The 9,235-nt window shown below is 48.0% G+C and overlaps 1 protein-coding gene across 1 annotated transcript in view; it reads right to left on the reverse strand.

Moving 5' to 3' along the window:
* Positions 1-8,270, reverse strand: part of eps8a (EGFR pathway substrate 8a, signaling adaptor) — a 38,360-nt gene extending 30,090 nt beyond the window's left edge. The window contains exon 1 of the mRNA XM_008293766.1: positions 8,049-8,270. The gene's annotated coding sequence lies outside the window, so the exon portion shown is untranslated. The remainder of the gene's footprint in view (positions 1-8,048) is intronic.
* Between the last annotated feature and the right edge of the window lie 965 nt (positions 8,271-9,235).

Raw genomic sequence — 9,235 nt, forward strand, 5'->3', positions numbered from 1 at the left:
AGGCTAACGGTTTCCTCTGCTCCCGGCCTTCGTGCTAAGCTAGGTTAACAGGTCCTGACACCGTGACATCATTCCAGAGTGCGGTGACGCTGACACTGATCATCTCTGGGCTCCATCACCTCCGGCTGCCTTTAATCTATTCTGCAGCAGCGTTCGTATCGATGCTAATCTGAGTTCAGACACTCGACTGCGCAGCACATGTTTCCATCTGACCTGATTCCAGAGCGACCGGCGGCACGTTTACCTGCAGCAGCACCTGAGCTGCTCTCAGAGGGAGTCGCACCTGCAGCTAAAAATAGTCCCGAGTAATCCTCCGAGTGCTGAAGTGTTCATTCCTGCTCAGAGGGTCAGAGAGGCAGCGGGAGGCCACAAGAAAGCTGGATGCCGCAGAGAACTGTGTCAGAGGGACACCAGTACTACAGAGTACTACAGAGTACTACAGAGTAATACTACAGAGTAATACTACAGAGTAATACTACAGAGAACTACAGCGTAATACTACAGAGTAATACTATAGATTAACACCCAGTACAATACCAGCAGCGCTACGGGGGAATGTCCTCCTCAACACTCGCAGCATTCAGTAGTTCCTGTGAACATCGTGGCAGCAGCAGATCTGGATGCTAACTAGCCTGATGCTAACTCCGTCCGTTCATTAACACGCACCGCCCCGTCCAAAGACACAAAGAAAGGTCGCTGAGCCACAACAACACGATGCCTCTCAGGGCGTCTCTTCATCACGTTAAACCCAGATATGTGTGAAATGTTCTGAATGTGCAGAACGTTCTGCAGGAGTCAATTAAAACAGCAATAAAGGAGCTTCTGAGCATGTAAAGAGAAACAGAACATAAACTCTGAACCAGCGGTGAATCAGAAACTAGAAGGACGGACAGAACTTGAACTTTCCAGCAGTCTGTGAACACATCACTGCTGACGGGGAAAATATCTGAGCCTAAATTATGATGTCTCATCAGAACCACTTCATTCTACACATCTCATTTAAGAATTAGCAAAAAATAAACCTGAGGTCCTGTAGAACCAGAACCATCCTCCTCCTGGTTCTGATCCTCCACCAGTGACTCAGCTGTGACCAACAGGAACCATTCAGAGAGCTTCAGGTTGAGTTTCTCTCTACAGCTGATGGTATCCGTCCTGGTCACATTTAGACCCTTTAACGGGTCAGAACATTGACCCATGACGCCCAGAGGTGTCGGTAATCTGGACGCTGCGGCCCACAGAGTCGATCCGGTCGTTTTAAACCATCTGAACTGGTCTGACGTTAGAGCACAAACATGAAGTTGTGGTTTGAGGCTAAACCTGAACTCTGTTCCTGTTCTGGAGAAGCTGCAGAACTTTGTGTTATTTTCTGCTTTTGGAACAAACGCGCTGCTGTTCTGCAGCACAAACGATCCAGTGAGAGTTTTCCAGGCGGCTTTGATTTGCGCCTGCAGACAGAAGGCTGATGACGGCGGCATCGAGCGACACAGATACACGACGGACCGGCCCGGCCTCCGCCTGCTCTGGGCTCAGCAGGAAGTCACCGGTTCAGCCCGTTTGATGCACCGACGCCTCCCTCAGACTCTCGTCAGAACTCAGCTGGAACAGAACCTGCAGATAGTTAATAATCAGATCATCTCCAGCTCCGGTACTGGTCGGTAATCAGCAGTTAGACCAGAAACGTGCACAATTCATATTATAACGAGCTCAGTGGCCGTTAAACACACGACTGCTGATGTGTTAAAGGCACGACGTCGGCGTGTTTAATCCTGCAGAGACCAGAGGAGGTGCTGACGGTCACAAATCAAAACATGGAAGCGTTTCTTCATCGTTCCTCGTCGGTACTTTGGCTGATTATGGCCCCAAAACAACAAGCGACCGTCAGCAGCCACGGCAGCCTGCAGGAGCTAACGATGCTAACGTTAGCCACACATGGAAACAGAATGACTGCACAAGACCTGATCCCCCCGAGTCCTGCTGACAGGAACATGTGAGGCCCGAAACATGGCGTCCAGGTGAAGAACCGGAGCAGTGGACCGGTCTGAACTTGACTCGTCTTCATCACGGCTCAGTCACAAGATGAACGACGGGTTCAAACAGACAAACAGCTTCAGACCTTCATTTTCTCTGCAGCCATCATCTGAAGCCGCTCCGAGCCTTTTGCTCCTGATTGTTTCCTCGTGGATTCGTTTCTAGACGCATCAATCCGCCGCTCGCCACAAAGGGTGCAAAAGGTTCTGCTGGTCTGCAGGCGGAAGCTGCTGAGCTCACAAACAGGTCTGATTTGATTTCTGTGATTGAATCAGAAAAACTGATTGGATCCATGTGAGCAGTTCATGTTCCAGAACCACACAGAACCACAGACGCACGAGTCGGGTCTAAAATCAGACGAATTCTGAATGAACTCTGGTTCACAGTAAAATGCAGAATAAAACCTAAAACTGTACAATTTCAAAAGAAGTCTGGTTCTGTTTGATCACACGCTGCCACGTGATTGGCTGGTTTGTAAGGTTCAGAAAACCATCAGCAGGTAATAAACTGAGAGCGTACCTGTCTGAAACATGTACAGGTAATAAACAGCAGCATCAGCTCGTAAAGACAGCGCACCTGTCTGGAGCATCTACAGGTAACAAACAGAACGGGTCTGAAACCGCATCACAGAGCGTACCTGTGTAAAACATCTTCAGGTGACCAACAGCGCATACCTGCAGCTCCAGGTGATAAACAGAGAGCACACCTGTGTAAAGCATCCACAGCTAATAAAGCTGGAGCGTACCTGTCTGGAGCGTCTACAGGTGAACAAACCGAGCGTATCCGTCTAAAACAGCCACAGGTAACCACCAGAGAATGGACCCTCTGCAACATCTAAAGGAGACGAACGGAGAGCTCACCTGTGTGAAACATCTCCAGGTGACGTACCTGAGTGAGGGTCCACAGGTGAGCAGAGATCGTCGCTGCAGGACGAAGCAGCTCCGACTCAGATTAGGATTCTGTTCTGTGCAGCAGCCTGCCGTCGACTTTAAGCTGCTAATTAATGACTAATGATGGACAGGTGGGGGCGGGGCTTATAGACCAGCTGGCTGGTGGGGGCGGGGCCTGTAGCTGACTGGAAGCTTCTCAGCAGTGAACGGTTTTAACTGTGTTATAAATCCCATTGTCCCACAACCAGCCGTCTCCAGAACCCTGCAGCTCCGGAACATTTTACAGCAGAACTTCCATTCAAAGTGTAAACAGCTCAGAGTTCTGTCCTCTTCCAGCCCGTGTGAGTCCATTTGCTGCAGGACCGGTGCCGTTTCCACGAACCACCTCAGAGCTCAGAGACCGACCAGAACTCTCACCGACTGCCATCACGTCTGAGCTCTGAGGTGCTGGTGAGTCTCTGTGAGCTGCCACCAGATCCGAAAAAACACAGAACGGACCTGAAACCACATCAGAACGTTCATGACTCGGTTCTGCTTCAAACGCCAAAAAAACTGTTTCAATACGACTCATAGTTTTAGAACTCTGAGCGAATCACCATAGCAACCAGCCACTGACAGCTGATTGGCTGTCTGATGCTGGACTACGAAAGAAGAACTACGAACATGGCTGCCTCCATGAGCGGTGTTAGATGGTGCATCCTGCTGCTAGAACTGCTATAACATCAAACGGGTTCTAGAATGTTCTAACAAGTTCCAGCGGGTTCTAACGGGTTCTAACGGGTTCCAACATCCATCAGAGTCTTCAGTGGCTCCATAACTGTTGGGTTACACTTCAAAATAAGAGTCTCTCCAGGTGACAGTGTTCAAGGATCTTGTTCTCGTTTGTGTTTAACGTTTGTTTTTACTTTAACACTTTGTTTACTGTCTGCAGGTGTTTGCTCTGAGGCCACGCCCCCACCTGCCCTCAGGCCACGCCCCCACCTGCCCTCAGGCACCAACAACGTTCCTCTGCGACCGCACCAGTAAAGTTTAACAGGGTTCTGTTTCATCACCGTCTCGTCTCTTCTCTGCTTCGGTTTTAAACTTTTACAGTTCAGGGCCCAATAAATAAAGTTTGATGATCGGGTTCCTTCAGGTCCTGGTCTGAAGCTGATCAATAACAGCTACTGATCAGGTAATGATCTCCAGTTTCTGATCGATCAGCTGCAGCTTTAAACAACATGAACACATTGATCCTTCGGTTATTGATCAGTGAGACGCTGCTTCACTGGAGGAGAAACAAGATGATTAGTTCAGAGTTTTATACGTTTGTTTTATTAGAATCAAAGCTTTAACGACTGCAGCTGATCAGGTCTAAAGTTTATATTATTGAATTAAAGTCAGAAAATAATAATGTTGAGCTCAGAAACAAAGGATTTGTCAGATGATAAAAACATCAGCAGCACAACGTTCTGACACATTAAAGGAAAAGAACAACAAAAGAACATTTACAGAAAAAGCTGAAACGTTTCAGGAGGATTAATGGAGGAGAAGAACCCCAACATGAAGATGGATCAGGTCCATTTACAGGGAAACATTACAAGAAAGAAACGCTGAAAGTGTCTGAATGACATGAACAAAGAAATGTTGGTTTAAAGGAACTCGAGGAGAGAAAATATGAAGGAAAGCTTTCACTCTATCTGGACAACAAAAGCAAAACCCCTGAACCTCAGCAGGGCCGACGTCCTGGGAGCAGCTTCAGCTTCTGTTTCCACGAACACACTCGTTAATCATCAGCAGGAATCAATAAACCGCCGCGTCATCCCTGGACTCTGAGCCCAGAAACCGCCGAGTCATGCTAACCTGCCGACAGCTGAAAACAGAGACGTGACGATGGACGGATCCGAGCCGACCGGTTCGCAGGAAGTTCCTCTGAGCTTCAGGTTAACGCTGAAGTTCTACAAAAACACGGAACTGGACTTTAATCAGTTTGTTTAAAGCAGAAGTCGACCCGAAGAACAAACATCAACGTCAGAAACAGAATCGGGGCTTTTTGTTCCGTCATCACTCGGTTCTTCAGTTAAACAACATTTTTCCTCCAATAAATAATAACAAAGCTCAAACCCTCCATCGGCCAATCAGGAGTCGTTTCACTACAGAAGAAGAACAGCAGCGGCGGCCATCTTCTTTTAGGTCAAACAACAACAACAAGTGCAGAGAACAAATCAGATAAAGAAACTTCCCTGTGACCAGCTAAAGATCAGTTGAAGTGAAATGACGATTCTGTGACGTCGAAACAAGATGGCCGACGAGCTACGGAAACCCATTAGCGACCAAACAAACAAACTTTCCATTTAGCAAACAAAAGGAAGAACTTTAGAATAAAAACTGTCATCTGGAAATCTAAGTTATGATGACGTGTCTTTAAACTGTCACTCAAACCATCGTGAGCCAAAAGGGGAGGAGCCCCGTATAGGCCCCGCCCACAGAGATCTGTGTAACAAATAAAAAAGAATAAATAAAACCAAACGCAAAAGTGTGACCAGAGAGAAGCAGGACGATCATTTGGTTCAACGATTTGAGTGTTTTTGTCGCTTCTGTTGTCATTTTGCACATTTTTGAATCTTTTAATCATCGTTTGTGTTATTTTATCACCTGCTTTCTGTTTCTCATTTTGTGTCTTATTGTTGTCGTACTTTCACGTTTTGTTGTCATATTGCATCATTTTGTTGTTTTTTGTTTCTGTCAGACTCGTCACGTATGATGCGTCCCGTCATCCTGTTTTCCGTTATTTAGTCTTTTTGTTACATTTCCTCGAATCCTTTCAGCCTTTTATCACCGTTTTACATCTGTGTTGTTGTTCTGTTGCTTCATTTTGTCTTTTCTGCAGCACAGTGATGTCACAGTGATGTCACAGTGATGTCACGGCGATGTCACCCGGCAGGTGAGCCGCTTCATCGTCTCCGTTAAACTAAAATCAAACGGCAGACGTCGTCGTGAAACTCGACTCCTGACCGGTCACAGTTTCCTGTTTCAATCCAGCACGACGATCGCGGCGACACCTGCCAGGTACAGTTACATCACCATCGCCACGGCAACCACACACAGACGGAGAGACACCTGGACACACCTGGACGCTGTAGCTGCAGGAGACGTTTCACTGAGTCACAGTTAAAAACGTTTAATAAACGTAGATCTAAAGCAGTCAGAGGTCTACTGTTTCTGATGTTTTATTGTGAAGTTCCTCAAACATCACAGCTCTTCCTGTTAATGCTGCTTCAGGACTTCTACATAAAAACCACATTCAGAGTTTAGAAGTTAAAACTTGGTCTCTGCCGTCACACTGACGGCTTCAGTTCATCTGTCTGATGGTTCAACCTGAGTTCTGATCGTTTGTTCTGCGTTCGCTTTAACAAACATCTTGTTGAGTTTGTGGACGACGACGTCTTCGGTTCGTTTCTACGTGAAGAACCACAAAGTCCCCCTGACCCACCAGAGACACCACATGAATCCATACGTCTCCCTGTAGCACCAGATTAGAGCAGGAAGCTGTCGGTGTTTCACAATAAAGCGACTCAGTCTGAACACTTCCTGAATCAAAGGTTCATCTGAGGCTGAGAAATTTCCAGAAATAGTCTCGGGGCCTCCAGAGGTCGGCAGCTGCACCGACGTTTCCCACGAACCACACTGGGCCTGGAACTGATCCGGGAGCAGCTGGAGGACGTTCATCTGCAGGAGAAGGTCTCCTGGGAGCTGCTGACCTTCGACCTGCAGCTCAAACCATCTGACTGGATCTAAGGCAGGAACAACAACAACAACAACAACAACAACATGGACTCCTCATCAGACCTCCTGAAACCAGGTCCACCTGAACCAGAGCTGCTGATCCAAACATCAGAGAACCACAGACCTGGACCCGATGTCGGTACGACTACAGAGTCACAGAACCAGAACCACAACAACAAGGGATAGAAAACAACAAACTACGACCGCAAAGAGACAAAAAACATCAACAAGTGTCCTAAAAACCCCGAACAGAACCAGGACGGGATGTAAACAGAAATAAAAACACACAAACTGAAGCTGCTGAGGATGTTCTCTGACAGCAGAGACCCGCAGTGAGGACAGAACCTCCCAGAAGTCCAGAACATGAACCTAAATGAAGCCAACAGGCACAAAAACAACAAACTGAATGTGAATGAAGAGCTTCTCTGATGGACACATGAACCGGAGGTCACCTGCTCAGGTCGCCAGGTGAGCTCACCTGTCTGTCCCCTCATGTCTGACGGTCACCGGCAACAATGAGCGGATCTCCTCCGCCTGGCAACCGGCCGCCCGGAGGCCAAACAAAGCGGCGGCCGGACGCGGAGCCGCCGGCCTCAGCGTCTGGGCTCCGGAGGCGGCTTCAGTCCTTCAGCGTCCTTCAGGTGTTTTTATTTCACCGAGAGTCAATAACGGGAACGTGGAGCTGCCCTCCACCTCCACCTCCACCTCCCGCCGACCCGCAGCGCGCCGAACTCCATTCGGGATTCGGGCGATTTAAGCACAACTTGGACCGCAGCCAGAACCAAGCAGGAGCTCCAGAACCAGCCAGGAGCTCCGTGTTAGACGGCTCGTTTCAGACGTTAGTGCAGATTTTAGTGACTTCAGCGGGATTATAATCCAGCAGCAGACTCTTTGATTGAAGTAAATTCAGGATTAGAACTTGTTTTGGGCTCACACCAGTTGATCAGAAACTCTCTGTCGGAAAACACGCGCATCAACGGGAGGAGCAGCAACACAAGTTTAATTTAAATTCACAGAAAACATTTGTGTGTTTTCTGTTGGTGCCGAATCAAAGACGTGACACCGGAGCTTCGGTCCATTCAGAACTTTCGTGTTTATTGGGTTGCAAACAGATGCAGGTTCGTTTATTCCGGTTTTCCGGGCGGACTCTGGTGCTGTCTGACCGCAGCTGCTCCAGCGGATCAAGTTGCTTCGGTTCGTATTTTCATTTAGAGCCGCGGCTCAAAGCAGCTGATCAGACCGATAAATATGTATCGATTACCTGCTGATCAGGGCGGATGGTGGCGTTAAACCCTCAGGTTTGTGTCTCCGGGCGGAGCTGAGCGGCTCCGACCCGCTGCAGGTGATTCTAGCGGCTCCACTCACCTGCAGCTGCGGCTTCATCAACCCTCCGCCTCGTTACGCGAACATGGCTCCGGACCGGCGGCTCCTCCTCCTGCTCGTGTCCGACACTCGGCGCTCCTGCTCGGCTGCAGCTGCTTCGGCGGCTCGTTACTATCTGCACCGACTTTGGACCGTTTTAACGGCGGCAGCCACGAAGGGAGGTGGGCCCTGAGCGCTGACTGACAGGCGGAGAGTCTGACCCTCAGTACTGACTGACAGGAGGATACTAGACCCTCAGCACTGACTGTCAGGACGATACTAGACCCTCAGCACTGACTACAAGGAGGAGAGTCACTGACTCTCAGTACTGACTGTCCTACGATCTGACCCTGACTGTTGTCTGGCAGGTAGTAACCCTGGGTTATGGCTGACAGGTTAAATACCTGACCCCGTGTGATGACTAATAGGGTAATTATACGTTTGTTTCCTAACAGAGATATTCCCTGAATCATGACTGACAGGAATCTGCTATGACCCTGAGTGTTTGCTGCCCTGAGTAATGACTACTGGTCATTCCTCACCCCGAGTGCTGACTGGAAGGATGTCTATCCAGTTTACTGACAGAATTATTCCCACAGTAATGGCTGACAGGAACATGTGACTGACAGGTGTGTCGGTATCTATGAGTTTGTTGTTTGTTTTATTAACCTGTGTTCTGACTGGCAGGTGTGTTTTAAACAGTAGATTTAACCCTGAGTATTGACTGGCAGGCAGTCCAGCAGTCCTGAACAATAGAGGTGTGGTCACATGACATGCTCTGGATGTTCACGGTGTTTCACCAGGAAGGTCCTTGAGATGAGAATCTTGTTTTTAAGGGATCTGGCCAAGAAGGCACAAAATGATAAAGCTACGGTTCACATGCATTAATATAGTAATGATAAACTATTATTATTAATAATAATAATAATAATCAATGACCACAAAAAAACACACCTTTCAGTCAACAAACAGGAAGTATCACCTCTAAATAAACGGTGTCATGGCGCCTCCTGCTGGATCTCTGCTGCCATGACAACCAGAACCTTCAGTGTTTCCTCCAGAAGTGAAACTGATGATTATCTTCACTGCAGATCAATCAGCTGATTTTCTATTGCTGATCAATTCATTATTTACTTATTTCCTCAAACATCTCTTCATTCTAGACGTCTCACTGAAAGAGTCTCTAAACA

The sequence above is a fragment of the Stegastes partitus genome, unplaced genomic scaffold, assembly GCF_000690725.1.
Source record: "Stegastes partitus isolate 25-593 unplaced genomic scaffold, Stegastes_partitus-1.0.2 Scaffold911, whole genome shotgun sequence".
Taxonomy (NCBI): Eukaryota; Metazoa; Chordata; class Actinopteri; family Pomacentridae; genus Stegastes; species Stegastes partitus.